This window comes from Siphateles boraxobius, unplaced genomic scaffold (genome assembly GCF_051911475.1).
Source record: "Siphateles boraxobius isolate OS27281-9 unplaced genomic scaffold, OSU_SipBor_1 19, whole genome shotgun sequence".
Classification (NCBI taxonomy): Eukaryota; Metazoa; Chordata; class Actinopteri; order Cypriniformes; family Leuciscidae; genus Siphateles; species Siphateles boraxobius.
The window spans coordinates 22,277,061-22,294,054 of NW_027508799.1; the positions used below are offsets into that span (position 1 = coordinate 22,277,061).

Sequence of the window (16,994 nt, forward strand, 5' to 3'; positions counted from 1 at the left end):
ACTAGTCTTAACAGTTTATGCAACCAGTCCCTGATCTTGCTATGGTTTTCTAATAAATTCCCATTGTTTTGTTTGTTGTCATGTTGTGCAAAATACTGCTAAATTGGCTTAAATATCTTCTACAGATACACTGTGCCTTCACATTCCGTCCTTTTGGTCATGTTTATGTGGGGGCACATTTTTTATTGAATATTCCTCTCTATTCGCATGTAAACTCTAGACCTTTGCAGAGACTTAGATGCTGATGGACATTTCAGATCTTAAACTTGCGGCTTTTTTCTCTTAAAGAGGAAGTGTAACTCAGTTAATGAACTAGCCAACTAACCACCAACTTAAATCTGTGCCAGGCTTGTCTTGTGTTTTATTAAGTTTTTGCTTAAGGCGAGACATGGCAGGCAAAAACAGATTTTTCATGCAGTGATCAATTTTGAGATTTTGGGCTACTTTATTCCTTCAATATGTGTTCGTTCAAGCTGTTATAAAGAAAACGTTGAAAATATACATTACGATGTTTATTTTATTACATTTTGTTATAAAGTTCTCCCGAATTTGCAAAGAAGTTAGCATTCCAACGCGACATGCCGACTTCCGTCTGTTTACTGAAGTCTGTCATGACCGGTATCGTTGTAAAGCTCTGAGTTTCCTGCACAACGCTATGTAACCCAAATTTGGCCATTTCCTTTCTATCAGTAACCAATCGTGAATGTCCAAAGGGGGATTTAAAGCTAATGACGAAATCTCTTTGGCTACTGCTGGTTTCTGCTAACGTGATTCGCTCAGACGCATCACGTGGTGTACTCTGACACTTTCAGACAAGAAAGTGAAAAGGCATCAGCAAGAGATGTCAGAGGGACCTGAGGGACCATATTGTGCTGGAATGGATAATTAGACTTTAGAAAGCTGTGACAGCTACTGTTGGTCTTGTTCTGTGTTCATACAACTGTCTAGCGTGGGTTTTGTCGGCAAATTTGTGCATGATACACCAATGTTAATTAATTGAGTTACTGCAGTTGTAGGCCTTACATGCCTGCCATGTTATTAAATAATCCGTTTTCATGAGCTTGAAATATTATATATTATTATTACTAAGGGCCTGACCATTTATTCTGTTTTTGAGCATTTTTTTGAATGCCGTTTTCTCAAAATGAGTTTTTTGTCATTCTCCAGTACAAACATCTCAGCCTATGTACACCAAACTTTTCAATTATAAACTAATCAGTATTCTGAAGATATTTTCAGAGGGATTTGTTCATTCCTGGCTTTATTTATGTGACATTTTTATAAAAAAAAATGGCGAAAATCGATTTTTTAAGGCTATGGACAGTATATTTTTATTTTCTAGGTAATGAAAGCATATATACTGAATTTTATTTTTTTCATCTTGTGTGTAAACAAAATGAAAAAAGAATTTTGCACCTGGCTTTATCATATGTTCAGATCTACTGAAAATATATGCAAAATCATGCATATTTAATGAGATAATGCCTAATTTGCATAATTAAATTAAATCATTTTTTGTATATACTTGTGTAAGTAATCAGCTGAGGAAGTTTCATGGTGATATCTATTATTTTGAAATTTTACCCTATTCACCTGTAGTGTCTCGCACTTTTTTTTTTTTTTTTTTTGCTCTCCTAGAGCATGGATTAAAAATTGTTGGTTAAAGAAGCTCATGTCATGTTAGTTTTTACTCATTGCCATCTCCACAAAAGCATAATTATGAGTGGAAAATTGTAGCTCAATGATGTGCATGTGCAACACATTCCTTCAGATGCTTTTTTAAGTTTTCTAGTTGATTGTGCTGGAGACCCCGATGTTCATTCAGGAGGAAAAGAAAATATACTGTAAAGCTCCTACAGATGGTTATTAAGATCTGTGATGGCGAATAGCTTCACATTGTTTGTAAGTATACTTCATTATTTTAGATTGTGAATTTGATATCAGCTTCAATCTCTCATTCCGGTTTAAAAGGGTTAATGTGCATTTTAGTATTCAGTGTTTAATCAGAAGGTAACATGCATATGTATGCTGACCATTTTGTTCTCTGTGCCTCATTTTTGATATTCCATATTTTTTTTTTTATATGTATCAATTAGGGGTGCACCGAAAATGTTCGGCCGAAAATGCCATTATCGGTTTCGGGCCGAAATAAAAAAAACAGCCGAAAACGTAAACCGAAAATGAATGTCACCCGCCCCTCCAATCCGTGTGCAAGCGCTTAGGTTTCACTCACGGTCAAGCTGTTATCACGCGTCTCCCTATCAAAGATAGGGATGTCTCCCGCATATTGATAGCGGCTCCCTGATGCCCGCAAATTAGCTCAAATCTCCCGGAAGAGCGAGCGAGCAAGAGCTTGTGCTCCAAACCGTTTAGTGCACGCACGCCAGACAGGGAGAGAGAGAGCGAGAGACTTTGCGTGTGTGTGTGTTAGTGTGCCACATGAAGCGCATGTAAGACCCCCAGTCCAATTTTTTTTGTATAGCAGTTACATTAAAATTGCCCACTGCCATTCTGTGATTTTGTGTGCAGTTATTCAGATAATTGTGGATCTTTTTGCACAATTGTTAAAAAACTATTTTATTTGATGGAACATAAAACTTGAAGAATAATATTATTTGGTATTATTATTTATATTTATTGTTAAAAATATTTTAGGTTTTGTACTGTGTATATATATATATTTATAGTATACGTTTTTAAAAGAAGCCATATTCGGCTTCAGTTTTGGTTTTCGGCCAAGTGCATCCTAAAGTTTCGGTTTCGGCCCAGAATTTTCATTTCGGTGCGTCACTAGTATCAATAAACTGTGTCGAATGCACGAATCACAAAGTGACCTGTCCACTGTTCTTTTTAACTTTGCGCCGACAGCAACTTGAATCTTGCTATAGCCGTTATCGCTCTTTGGTAACTTTAACCCCAGAACACATACACGCTTTTCAAATCACATGAGTCTTTTTAAAATGATCTCAGCCATGGTGCATTAAAGTGCTCTGAGGTTGAGCCCTGAAAAGTACCATAAAGAGTTTGTTTTGATTGGCGTTTGATCATAGTCTCTGAGCCTTGTGAAGGATGGGGCCTTACAGAACAGCTCACTGTTTGGGAGTTGGCAGCCGACCCAAAACCAAAATTGTATCCTCAAATGAACTTTAATGCAATGTACAACACAACACGTGCGCCAATTTGCGACTCCCCACTAGCAGCTCCTATAGTAAACAAGCAGGAAAATGAACGCCTGTGAATCAGCAACAGAGAATGAGAAGTAAAATAGAGATAATGTGGTTTAAAAAAGAAGGTTGGATTTCGTTGCACATTTTCTCTTGTGAGATGCGCCCTCTTCGTGATTGGCCGACAGACGTGGCGCAATGTGACGTTGACGCGTCATACCTCGTGCCAGAGCATGACCTGTTGCCATTAGGGAATCAGACTTTAAAAAGGAGAGGGCTGAGCGCTTGGAACGGTTTGATTTAGGAGTAACGGTTTTATACGGGTGCAACTCGGCCCAGATTTGGTGTTGAATCGAGGGTGTGGTGTGTGGTATGTAGGAGGAACCAAATATGTATGTGTGTGAGAGTGTGTGTGTGTGTAATGAGAGGTCAGTGCCATGAGGGAGCCAGAAAGAGGAGGCCGAGAACGAGGCAATAAAATCTGGGCGGACCCGGGTGCTTTCGGTCCCTCCTCCACGTCAGTGTGTGTGTGTGTGTGTGACAGCCTGATGAGCAGCAGCACCCTCCACGCAGCCATGTTCACTGGTTGACGAGCATGCTTTTATCAACTGTTTGGTTCGCTTAACACAAAAAAGCTGTTTGTGATATTACACTGGCGGTCCGAGGAACAGAATCAGGCACAGGCCCCACACTAGCATGTTTTGGTATGTGTTTTTGCATTCTTTTTGGGCTTGTTCGCAGTAGAGAAATCATCTGTTTGAACTTGTATTAATTCGCATTGATTAAACAAAAAAAAGTTTTGCACTAGACAGTACTGGCACGCTTACATAAGCGTGCAGTCTATGCACAAATGATTGTTAGTAAAATAAGATATAGAATAACAAAATCTTGAGTCTGTTTTCTGCATCCTCACCACCGGACTGCCTCACACACTTGAATTTGGATTCAAAAGGGAGGCACGACGGAGGTGCACCCTAAAAGATTGAAAAACACTACTGGTGACACGCTCAGCTAATTACTCCACCGGGCAGTTTCTCAGGTAAGCCGTGGGTGCAGTGTGTGTGTGTTCGTGTCTATGCGAACACTGCAGATGATATCTCCCTGCAAACTGCGACCGATGTTTCACCTCCAGACCGTCTCACCCATACGCCTGTTGCTTCTCAACTCCTTCCCGGGGCAGTGGGAGGAGGTCCCGTTAATGTTTGCAGATGCAGAAAGACACCCCAACATTTGCGCACTTCACTTTTCTCAGAATCCCACGTCATGGTATGGTCGTCTTTTAACTGCTGAGGGTTTTTGTATTACTTTCTCTTTCTTGTTTCTGATTACTTGTTTTGTTGTTCAGTCCATTCGAGCTTCAAGGATTAAGTTTAGTTTTGGCGGTAGAGCGTGTGCATGCTCTGTAAATTGTGTTTGAATGGTTCATAACTGGTTTGAGCGTATGTTTCTGTGCACTGTCCGGGTGAACCGGAGTCTGTGTCACGCTTCCTTCCACTGTTCAGCCCTCCCTCCCTCCCTCCCTACTCGAGCTCTCGCTCACTGACTGGAGCAATGATTCAGAAAAAAAAAAGATTGCTCACGTACTCCACTGCCTCTCGGTTTCATCATCAACTTTTTTTTCCCCCACTTCATTTTTCCCTCTCTCTTCTCCTCTAATTCCCTCCCTCCATCTCTCTCTTTCTCTCTCTCTCTGTGCAGATAGAAATGAAAAAAGCCTCTACCGCTGTTTCCACAGTATAGTCCCCACCCCTTCACCCAGTCTGTGCCAAGAGAAGGAGGGATTTCTACTACTCACAGGATTTTAACCCTGTAACACAACTGATTGGCTCAAGCAGCTTCTCTGCCACTTCAGTTTTTCCTCTGCTTCTTTTCCGGCACTTCCCTAAACCTTGTCGGCGAGTTCTTCTGCGGTTTCGTTACGTTGCGATACTTTCAAACGGTGCATTTATGGCAGATGGAGGTGTATGCCATTTCTCATCCTCGCCAGGGGTTAACGGATCCTTTCTGTTGCTGAGCTTTGAAAATGGCTGTATTCTCCCTGCTCATTGCGTGTCTCGGAGAAGGGAGGCGCCTGGAGTTCTATCACTTTAGCGCCACCCTCTCTCTCTCTCTCTCTCTCTCTCTCTCTCTCATACACACACACATACAGTTCTTTTTCTCTTGCTCTTTCCCTCTCTTCCCGCTCTCCTTTCAGAGGGCGGTGCAGTGTTGGAGCTTTTTCTGGGATAGGTGCCAATTCCAAACAAAAGACATAAAAAGGCACTGAGTGAGAGATGCCTCGATCGTAAGAAAGAAATATGTTGCACGATGAAACGAAAGAAGTTTGTGGTGACCGAGTGCGTGCGCGTTTGCGTGCGTTCAGCTGAATAGAAATGTTTGGAGCTAAGATTCGAAATACTTTTCTTCTTTATCTCTCTCACAACACTCCCTCACTTCTCTGGCGCTCTTCAGCCACTGAAGGCATTTTAGTCATGGGGGGTGGAAAGGGGAGGGGGCTCGGTTTTCAAGCTTCTGAATTATTCATACGCCTGGGCCAATGCTGCGATCGGACTGGCTGGGACATTAACATGCAGCGGACATTCTGTTTGCTAACATTCCTCATTCAAAGACTTGTTAACTGCAAGATGGGCCGACACGCGCGTCTCTCGGGCTGCTATTGTGGCCAGGGCCCGGTTGTCCCAGATCAGGGGACTGCAGGCAGACGTGTAGCCTAGCGCTGGGGTGGAAGGATTGGCTTGGCCCCCCGGCCTACCTCCTTTGGTCCTTGTGCCTGGTGTGGAAAGCTCACTGCCTCTTCTTCTCCTTCTGTCTCTCTCTCCCTCTCCCCCCCCCCCCCCCCCCCCCTCTCTCTCTCTCTCTCTGTCTCTTCCTTTTTCTCTCCTTCAACACAGGACTGGTGAAGTGAGTAGAAAAGGCCTTCAGCACTTGCTCTGGATGTTTCTATCTACTGATGCATGTCAATATTATGGGGTAAGTTGTGAATTTTTGAGTTATACACTGTGGTATTTCTGCATATTTAGTTTGTTTCTCGTTTCTCTAATGTATTTCTTGATTCAAATGGTTTTTTTGTCTTTAGAATGTGTCTGCGTAATATTTTTCGTTTTGGTTTTACGCTTTATACGGGGGGGGGGGGGGGGATTTATGATTGGTACGATTCCTAAGGAAAATGGCGTTAGGGGAATGTAACGGCATTTAATGTCAGCACCTAACAGACACGATGTACCTCTGTAGTCGACCTTCCACAGTGCATAGTTTTGGGGTTAATGTTTTAGTGATTGAGAAGAGGTACACTTTTTGGGAGTAAGAGTTTTGAGTTGTGTTATCGGGAAAAGGTGTTTAAACATTAACCTTTCATTTTCTGATGCATTCCTTGTGTGTTTACTGGAGCACTTTAACAGTGAATGGAGCTCAGCTATTTACGTAGGGCCTTGTGTTTGATTATCACGTTGTATTGTCGTTTATCTTATGAACAGTTCATTGCGATTAATATTTAATGTTATTTTTATATTATTATTTAAATTATAACATGGGCGCTTATGGATAGATGCATTGTATATGCCACGTCAGAGGTTAGTTTGCGCAATTATGCATTAAAATTAGGAAGTATTTTGCGTTAATTATTTAATTGTTCCATTAAATGTTCTTTTTTTTGGTTGCTTATTTTAAATGATTTCAATGGAGATGAAAAGGCATGCAAATTCAACTAAAATTTGAGTCAATTTGACTCTAAAATATATTATTGTTTATATTCACGCATATTTAAATATGTTGACTTTCATTTGAATTTAGCGGAGAACAACTTTTGCAATTTATCAAATTTGTTACCTGCAATATACATTCTAGTTGTGTACTTACAGAACGGATTTGCTGAATCTAACCGATCTATGTATTGTTTGAAGTCTTTTTTTTTTTAAAGAAAAACATTTTGTAAAGATGTCTTTTGTTGAGATTTTAGGCTTTTTTTAGGCTTGAAATTTTTTATTTTTTGTTACACACACTCTCTGTCTCAAACACACACACACACACACACACACTCGTTAAAAAAACTCTCTTAAGGCCCTCTTATAATTTATTAATTTATAAGTAAAATCATGTTTAGAGTCGCTGAGATTTCAAAATTTAACAGCTGATCTCTGGGTGATGATTAAGGATCATTTGACATAAATAGCATTGTGTTTGATTAATACATATCATGTAGGATTTACAGGCATAAAAGTAAACAGTTCTGTTTCATCGTTCAAACTAATGATTTTGGCTCATAGCAGGCTGTTTATTAGCATGAGTGAGAACGCCAGGGGCAGTGCTGATGAAGTGTGTTGGCACAGAAAATGCACATTGGGTTGGCAGTGCCCTCCCCCACCCCTTTTTTTGGTTGTGAATGGAGTACTCCAGAGATGATGTATAGTGTAAAGAACAGAGCAGGTGGCATCATCTAAAGAACGAAGAGGGGGGTTGGCGCAGGAACAGATTTTCAGGATAAACTTACCCCTTTAGTCATTTGTACTACAGATTTGTCTTTTTTGTATGTGTGTGTGTGTGTGTGTGTGTGTGTGTGTGTGTGTGTGTGTGTGTGTGAAAATGTATGTGGTTTTTACAGAAATGCTGACTAGTGTATTACAGTGTAAATAAAGATGAAACATTTATTCTTAAAAATGAACTGAAATGATCATTTTAAGGATTAGAATTTATTTAAATGTGCTTGTGTGGGATCCTTTTTTATTTTATTTGCAGAGAAAATAGAAATGAATGTGTGTCAAGCTGGGGCAAGGCATTCCCAGACATGCCGAAGAGCAGAGAACATGTGTGCACTAACTGAGACACCCGCCCTCGCTGTCACATGCAGACATACACACACTCTCTCACACACACCCAGACACACTTGCTGCCATGTGCTCCATAATAGACCTCTGATTCAGCCCTGAATAGAGTTCCCACGCCTCAGTGTGTGTGTGTGTGTGTGTGTGTGTGTGTGTGTGTGTGTGTGTGTGTGTGTGTGTGTGTGTGTGTGTGTGTGTGTGTGTGTGTGTGTGTGTGTGTGTGTGTGTGTGTGTGTGTGTGTGTGTGTGTGTGTGTGTGTGTGTGTGTGTGTGTGTGTGTGTGTAATAGTTAAGGGTGTAGACCCCACCACCCCACCCCCCACCCCAGCCCTTTTCAAAAGATACTTGTGTACTCTCACACACACAGTCTAGACTAAAGATGTCTCCTCCATTCGGTTTAGAGGTGTATTTTAGAAGCTACACACTGTGAATTGATAATTAGTTGATTTCGGATGAAGTTCCAAGGGTGGAATTTAATGAAGGATATGTGACAAAGTGACCAAAACAATTAGAAGCCTCATAGATTCTCATCAATGTCACTTACATTTTTTAATGTTTTGGATTTCAGGTTATTTTAATTGTCAGTTTAATGGAATTATAATTCCATAACTTAATTGTAATTTCAGCTCAACCACATAAGATGATTTGCACTAAACAGCATTAATGATGCAAATCCAATTGTATAATGATCATCCAAATGCAGTATTTATGTATAATTATTATAAAAATATAAAAACATCCATAGATAGAAAAGATCAATTATGTTTGTGTACTCTTTTTTTGACATTTTCTAGCATAGAAGGTGATGGACACTCGCATACTTGTGTGTCTCCAATATTTTAAAATAATTTCATGAACACATATTTGTTCCTGCGGGTTTTCATTTTTCATACAGAAAAAAATTGTTTCATTTTATTTAGCCAACTTAATTTGTGAAATGTTATTTCACTTGAATATTGACTTTAAACTAAAGACAATTTCATTCTATTAATTTGATACTATTAAGAAGAATAAAAAAAAGTTCTTACAGTTTTTGAGATATAGATTAGTTTAAGTTAAGGAGTTTTTAAAGCAGTAAGTTGGAGTGATGATTGATTATGTTGAGATGCTTATATTTTATGACTTTAAAATGTCTTCCTTTGGAAACAAATGCACGGAATAATATTAGAAATTCTTCAAAATATTAGAAATATTGTTTGCTGTATTGGTTATAATTTTGTGGTTCAATTTAATTTTAAACTGAAAATGAACGAAAAAAAAATGTATCCATATAGTGTTTTTCAAATTTTAGATTTAACTCATTAAATATCTCTTCTGAATTGTATAGCAGACCCACAAAAACTGTAGTGTAGTTTCCATATCTAATTTACACAGTTCATAAATTACAAAAACAAGAATGAACACTACAAAAAAAAAGTTTTTAAATGAATCTGTATAAATAACTCTATTATTTAAGTTTTTAACCACTGTGCGTCTTTTTAGAATTTGGTTATGATGGCAGAAATAGACATTTTATTCTACATTTCTTTACAATCAATATCCTTAAGCCAGTAAACTCTTATGGACACTATAGTGAAGTGAAATGGAACAGAGTAAAGGACTGTGGGGTCATTTAGGGATAGCAATACTCAACTAACTTGTTTCCCATGGGCACAATAGGAGCCAGACATGATTGGCAGGTGACAAAAGGTGGGGTGGAGCTGAGTAATTGTTCAACACTAGATGATGTCATGGGCAAGTCTTGAGACCAAGAGCCGCTAACAGTCTTAGCAAAGGCTTTGTGATGGTATGTGCTTTGTCTCTCTGAAATTTATATTAACTGTTTTTAGGTTTTTATATCAAAACTAATCGTGATTTTTACCTCAATTTTCTTATTTTTCACAATTGCAACAAAAAAGTACAAGAAGCCATGGCCTGCCCAGACAAAGCAGAATAATACTATGATACCGATCACTTGTGTAATCTGCGGTTTAAAGTTCAAGCTCAAAGTCCATTACAGACATTGTATTTACGCTCTGTTGTAATCAGTCTGCGATATCTCTCCCCCTCCAGCAAGTCACATGGTCTTATTTATTTTTATTTGCTTTCTGTGATTTTGTTTGGAACAATGTATTATACTAACACAGAAGATGGCTTTGCCTCAGGAGCGATAAAACAGCCAGTCAACAGTTCTTAAATCGTGCAACAAATATAATGTTGCTTTAAAGATCGTGCAACAGATTTGTTGTTTGTACCTGCAGTATTGATGCGAAGCAAATAGGGATATAAACAAAGTGTATCAGACTGTGATTAAAGGAAATAATAATCACTATTTAGCAGCATTTCGGTATAATGGGCCTATTGTCGCTGAACGGCTGTTTTACTCTGAGGAAATGTGTCTCTGGTATACAGCGCCTCCTTATGGCTGTTAGCTACTCCATAACCTTTTCAAGTGTACCCGTAATTCAAGAGCTTAATGATCTATGATTTGTTTCACTACTAATGTAAACTGCAACCTGCCTGTTTTTATCAGTAGCGATGCTTTTTAATAATCCCATAATGTTCTTAATGATGTTAGTAAGCGAATGTGCATAAGGCTTTGGTGGTTTTGATGAACCAGCTTTAGGTGAAGTATAGCAGGCAGTTATCCAAGCGGAGATGTCTGCTGTCAGCTCTTTCTCGTAAAAAAACAACAGGTTTACACTTAAGTCATGACATACAGTGAGGTGTAACGGTTCCAATTCATGTAGCTGTGTGATGCGTTCTGAATGTTTGAGAAAAAAGAGTGATTGATTTGAATCTTTGATCCAAATCAAAGACCACTAGGGAAAATGGCTTTATTGTTGTGTTTTATTAATATTGAAAATGTCACATTACAAAATATATTGTCATGTTGACAAAGCACAGTATAATAACAATTTGAGTAAAAAGTTGAGAAATGTATAAATGAACTCCACATGTTTGTATAAAACCTGAGGATCATGTTCTCCAGCATGATTTTAGATGATCCAGAACATCTTGAAGTTTAATCAAACTAAATCTGACCATCTGTATGGTCAAGATTAATGTGATCAATGTCAAATTTGATAGATGACCTAGAAATAGTTATACATTATTTCTAGATTTGATTTAAAAAAACAAAACAAATCCCACACTTCAAAAATCAACTTGATCTTAATTGTTTTTCAGTTTTCCAGTACAAATATCTCAACATCATTAAAAATATATGAATTTACTTTAAAAGGAACTTCTTTTCAGAGCGCACTAAAATATTGTTTATTTTTGATATTATTGCAAATTTCTAAAGTAAATGTGACAAAATTGTGAGGTTTAAATAAGAAAGCTTTTTGCCAAAGGGTAAGAATTCAAGTCTTAATATCTTTTATCTTAATATTTTCTTAATTTGTGTATGTGAGTGTGTGTAACCACTCACCCCTGTGAGGTTCGTGGGTTGTGTGAGTCAGCAGTGTGTGTGTGCCTCCCCCTTGTCTGAGGTAAACCATACTGCTGCCCACAGCCTTACTCACTCACACTGAACCTTCCCCAATCTGACCACACACACACACACACATACACCAGTTCCCAAACACCCCAGTCCTAATCCTCTCATGCACCCCTGTGTACTGTCAGGGTCAGCCGTAGACAGACATACAGCACAACAGATGATTTTAGTCAGACAGGACATGGAACTGATTATGTAGGGACTTGAGTATATGAATTCTGTGCCTGATTAATTTTCTCTCTCTCGCTCTTTCTCTCGTCCTTTCACAGATGGTAAACCCAGGAGGTGACTATCTACCTTTCTCATGTTGGTGACCTTGATGGTTTTGAAGGATCCCAGACTGAAGCTTTGGAGATAGAGGTGATAGGGGGTGTATTTAGTGCACAGCAAAGAGTGTTGTATGGCAAACAGTTTTAGCCCACATATTTAACCCTTTCAGGGTCTTCAATTCACATTTTAGTGTCTTACATCAGCTCTGTGATGCATAGTATCACCTAATGAGGTTAGTTGGATATTAGATTTTAGAAAACAAGAAGGTACACAGGAAATGGAAGCTCTGTTGCGGGAAGAGGAATAAAGAGACTGTCGTTTGGGGTGAGGTAGTAGGTTGTATAGTTTGAGGGTTTAACCCTTGCTGTCAGATAACTATACAACTTACTGTCTTTCCCGAAGTGACCGTAGTACCATCGAATCACATGGAGGACGTCAACTAAGGAAGAAATGACACATTTCCATGATCCAGCATTAATCTGTGTTCATTAAAGACGTGCTTTTATGAATAATGCTGACTTAAATGTTTATCAGATATTAACAATGAAAGCATTTTTCAACAAAAGTTTTCATTTGTGAAATTTGTGTTAGGTACACATCAATGCAGTTGTGATGCATTATAATGCAAGCCTTTAAGTTTGATTTGCAGTGAATACATAAAGAAAACAGTATAAGCTGATAATAACATGTATGGTGATTTTAAAGAAAAAGTACAGATCATTTAAAATGATAGAGACATGAAATCTCTTTTCTTTCCTGTATTAGCTTATTTCCTTTGGAATCAGAATTTTTGAGGGGGAGGGGTAGGGGGTATATTGAAAGGCTTATCCCTTTTTATTAAATATCCAATTGCCTTCGGTTACATCAAAGTCAGAACTGATTTTGATTGGACAAAATATCAGCGTAGTGCAGCTTGTCGCCCAAATTTTTTAAAGAAAAAAGACTTAACTGCCAGCTTCTAGGAAAACACAAGTATGTAGATGGGATAGGTTCAAATCTAATAGGAGCTACAAAACATCATAGGTAATAGAAAAGAATTGTAGTTAGGATACCACTGATAAGTGTAAAAATGTGCCGCTGCTTTGTCGTGGAATATTCAGCAGTGATGTTCGTACAGGGTGAGGTAGTAGGTTGTGTGGTTTCAGGGTTGTGTTTTTACCCCATCAGGAGATAACTATACAACCTACTGCCTTCCCTGAAGGGCAGCAAAACGTCGCCAGTCACGGTTCATTCACTTTTTCTTTTGCTCTTCTTAATTGTCTTGGTTTTCCAAGCTTCTACTTATGATGATTTTGCCATTTATAGCTGCATTATCATTACTTGATACATCGCAGATGTGTAATAATTCAAACTGAAATAAAATGTTTGATATTTCAAAGATTGCCTGATTTTTTTTTTCTTTGCCTAAAGCATGAAATTGATGTTAAAGGATAAGTCAAAATAATCTTGCAATTATGCTCTATTATGAGTTAAATTCCGACATTTACTAACCTCATGTCTCTCCAAACCAGCGTGACGTCTTTCTTCTGTGGAACACAAAAGGTGCATTTTTCAAGAATATCCCCTGCCATTCTTTTCATTATAATGAACCGAAGGTGGTATGGACTATATTTATGGCACATTTATTTCCTGTTTGAGGTTCGGAAGAGTATGTCCTGTCTCCTGCACAAGGATGTAATGAGACTATGACATTGCATTATTTCATTTGTTTATTAAAGATGCATTGCAAAGCCAGGCAGAGTGCTTCTGCCAGCATAACTTGTATTGTAAATAAAACATGGCCATGGCTCCAGACGGCCATTAGCCGATGTTAACAGCTACAGGGCTGTAGGCAGGCTGACCTTTCACTGCTGCACAATTTATGGGCACTGGCTGGCAGATCTCCACAGGAGCACCCCTAGACTGGCACTCACAGGAGAGGAGTATTGGCAAGAAAGGACAGAATGTAATGGCCATGTCACCTTGAAAAAGTTTTGTTTCTTTGGAAACAGGTGTTATGCATGCTTCTAATGGCAGCATTACCTAGGGGAGTGCAACACCGTGATTGAAAAACTACTTTGTTATGCACATTACAGTAATTCAATAAGAGTTTAATCATTTTCTCCTGTGACTGCCTCGGTTTTACCCTTTCACTCCTCAAGCTTTTCTGTGTCTTTACAAAGACAATTAAATAACCCAATAGAGTTATGGTAAGCCACTATGTAATAGAATCAGGAATTGTCTTTAAATTCAGTAAAAATACTTAATGTTCTCTACAAATAGATGAAAAATGTCAATGAATGAATAAATGCATCACAAATCTCATTGTGACAAGGGGAAACAGTTAAGTAAATAATAATTAACATAAGGTTTAACTAACTAAATAGATTAAAATAAAATACAGAAATATATAGTGCATAACAGTACGATGTTGAGTAGAAAAAAACTAAATTGGTTCTTTATTCATGAATCTGCATTTTCATGCATTTTGTGGCATCTGAAAGATTAAAAAACCCTTGCTAGGCTAATGAAGTGTGTATATATATATATATATATATATATATATATATATATATATGATGGACAGATTCTAGAATCTGTGATTGATTTTAGAATATCACCAGTAGATGTCAGTAGAGGCGTAATTATTGTGTCAGTGTCTCTGGAAAAAAAAGGAATCAGAGGCCAAAGGTAAAGCCTCTTTATTATATGTAAACATACCTTTATTATTGGGACAACATGTGTCTCATTATTTTAATTAACCCTTTCATGCATGAATTATGACAACATCAGTCAGTATTTGTTTTTCCTGTATTTTTTTTGCTCTTAGGTCATGAAAACAAGATTTGAACTACAGTAGGCTATGCATTTTGGGTTTTAACTGAAATTCTTTTTTACTAAACATAATACAGTAATAACACTGTAATACTGTGTGTATTTAACAAACCAATTAATAAAATTATATAAAATATATACAAAAAATATAACGGCTTAAATTATTGCAAACACAATTGAGTTTGTTCCTGTTCGACCAGCAGACGAAGAACTTCATACAAGTTGAACTTTGCGTATAGTTAATATCAGAACATGATGATATGATTCCATATGATATGAAGCAGTGAAGGTACAACCCTTTTGAAACCCAACTCAGACTATGTAGAAAACCCAACTCAGACTATGTAGAAAACCCTCACGCTCTATCCAGACTACCAGAGTATGTCGATTTACACTAATTAGCTGATAATTCTGATTATATTAAAAAGTGACAAATATTTACCATAGCTCTGAGAAAACCTCAGACTGAAATCTACATTGATCTGTTTTCAGACTGGTAAAACTAGTGATCAGGTGTTTTCAATCTCATCTGAAATGAGAAGTGTTGGAGGTAACGCATTACAAGTAATCAGATTACTTTTTAATGTAAAGAGTAAGGCATTACAAGTAGCATGCATTACTTAATCAGATTACTTTTTCATGTAATGAGTAAATCATTACAAATAATGTGCGTTACGTAATCAGATTACTTTTTAATGTAAGGAGTAAAGGATTACAAGTGACATGCATTAGGTAATCAGATTATTTTTTGATGTAACCACTTAAGTAATGGATTACAAGTAACATGCATTACGTAATCGCATTACTTTTTTATGTAACAAGTACAGTAATGCATTACAGGTCACATGCATTACGTAATCACTTTTCGCATTACTTTCTGCTGTAACTGCAAATTACATTCTCATAACACAAATACATTTATGTACAGCCCAAAAAAGATTAAATACTTTATATATAGTGGTGAATGTCTAATTTAGTGGACAGATGGTTAATCAGAATTTCCTCCCAATCTAAAATCAATACTTGTAAAATTTAACAGTGAAATGACTCCTTAGATGTTACTTTTTTCTTTTCTTTTTTTTTTACCTGCAAGAATCTCCTAGGATATAAGTAATGGATGGCAGTGTATAGGATGGGTTGGTCCACTGTAGTGGTTAATGTGCAACTATGCCATCAAAACCCAAGAAAATGGCTTTTTGAATAGTTGTGTACAGTTACTGTTGTGACCTCTATGTGTGAAAGGGTTAATGTGGCGAGATATTATTTAGCCGGCATTACGGCGCATGAAATAATTCCATCATTATCATCATCATCCTCACAATGAGGTCTGTTGCCCAGCAACGCGAGCTTAAATCGGCGGGCGTGGCTTGCTCTCCTAAAGCCTGCGCCGATTGGCCGAATCTATAGGTGTGTCAGTAGGTGTGCGCTGTCGCGAGCTCGACTGGTGTCAGAGTGGTTTGACAGCAGTGGTTGCGGTGAATTTTAAATAGGACGTTTAAGGAGTACTACAGCTTCAAACGCACCACCGAGTTGAGATTTGGCAGTGTCACAGAGCCCGTGTGTTTTATTCCTGCCTGCATGGCGGCCTGGGATTGGGAGGTAGACGCGCAGCTCTTGTAAACAAAGCGCTTGTGTAACATTATGAACATGTTTTATCCGGTTTTATGGCCGTAATTACTGTGATACTACGCTTTTAGCTGGAGCAAAGCAAACATTCACATAAGAACACATGTCTGTGCTATTTTCACAGCGAGGCTCTTATCACATAGTCTGTAGAAGACAATGCGTTTTGCTACAGTTTATCAAGATTTTAACTCTTGTAGGAACCGGAGCGAAACTTTACAGCGTCTGTTGGTCTTTAAAGCTTGCTGATTGAGCCATCGGGTTTGTTGGTTGGTTAGTTAGTTAGTTAGTTGTTGTTATAGTGCTATTATTTTTAAGAATCTTGCAGCATATAGTTTACGCAGTGTAAACACACTAACGTTACACACATAATGTAATGTTAACTTACATAATCATGCATACCCGTCTATCATTTATAATTTAATTATAGTTAAATTTAATTAAAATGTGAATTCTGTTGTTAAGAATCCATTAGAATTCGAAACGGTATAATAAATGGAAGTCCACTTTATCTATGAATTCGAAATTGTTATGTGATTATGAATTAACAGGAAATGAATCTCACGCTGTGTTGTCCAAAATATTATTCAAAAGTAGTTTGCAAAGTCAGTAACTTTGGTTACTTTATTTTAAGGTGTCTTTGTTACAGTGTAATTATACATTTAAGTACTTGAGTAATATATTGAGTAAAACTACATGTAGCCTACTTACTATAGGGTTTGGATTAGGTTTGGTTATGCATATTTTATAGTAATTACTATAGAAACTACATGTAATGTCATGTGTAACAAGGACACTGTAAAATAAAGTGTTACCATGACCTTT

General features: G+C 37.8%; 1 protein-coding gene across 3 annotated transcripts in view; it reads left to right on the plus strand.

Moving 5' to 3' along the window:
* The window catches only part of pparaa (peroxisome proliferator-activated receptor alpha a), a 52,605-nt gene that overhangs the window by 18,302 nt on the left and 17,309 nt on the right, over window positions 1-16,994 (plus strand). Inside the window, exons 4-5 of one of the 3 annotated variants that reach the window (XM_077234269.1) lie at window positions 6,056-6,134; window positions 11,732-11,822. The gene's annotated coding sequence lies outside the window, so the exon portion shown is untranslated. Of the gene's footprint in view, window positions 1-6,055; window positions 6,135-11,731; window positions 11,823-15,963; window positions 16,146-16,994 lie in introns of those variants that run through there. The other 2 variants (XM_077234271.1, XM_077234270.1) reach the window with 2 other exon arrangements.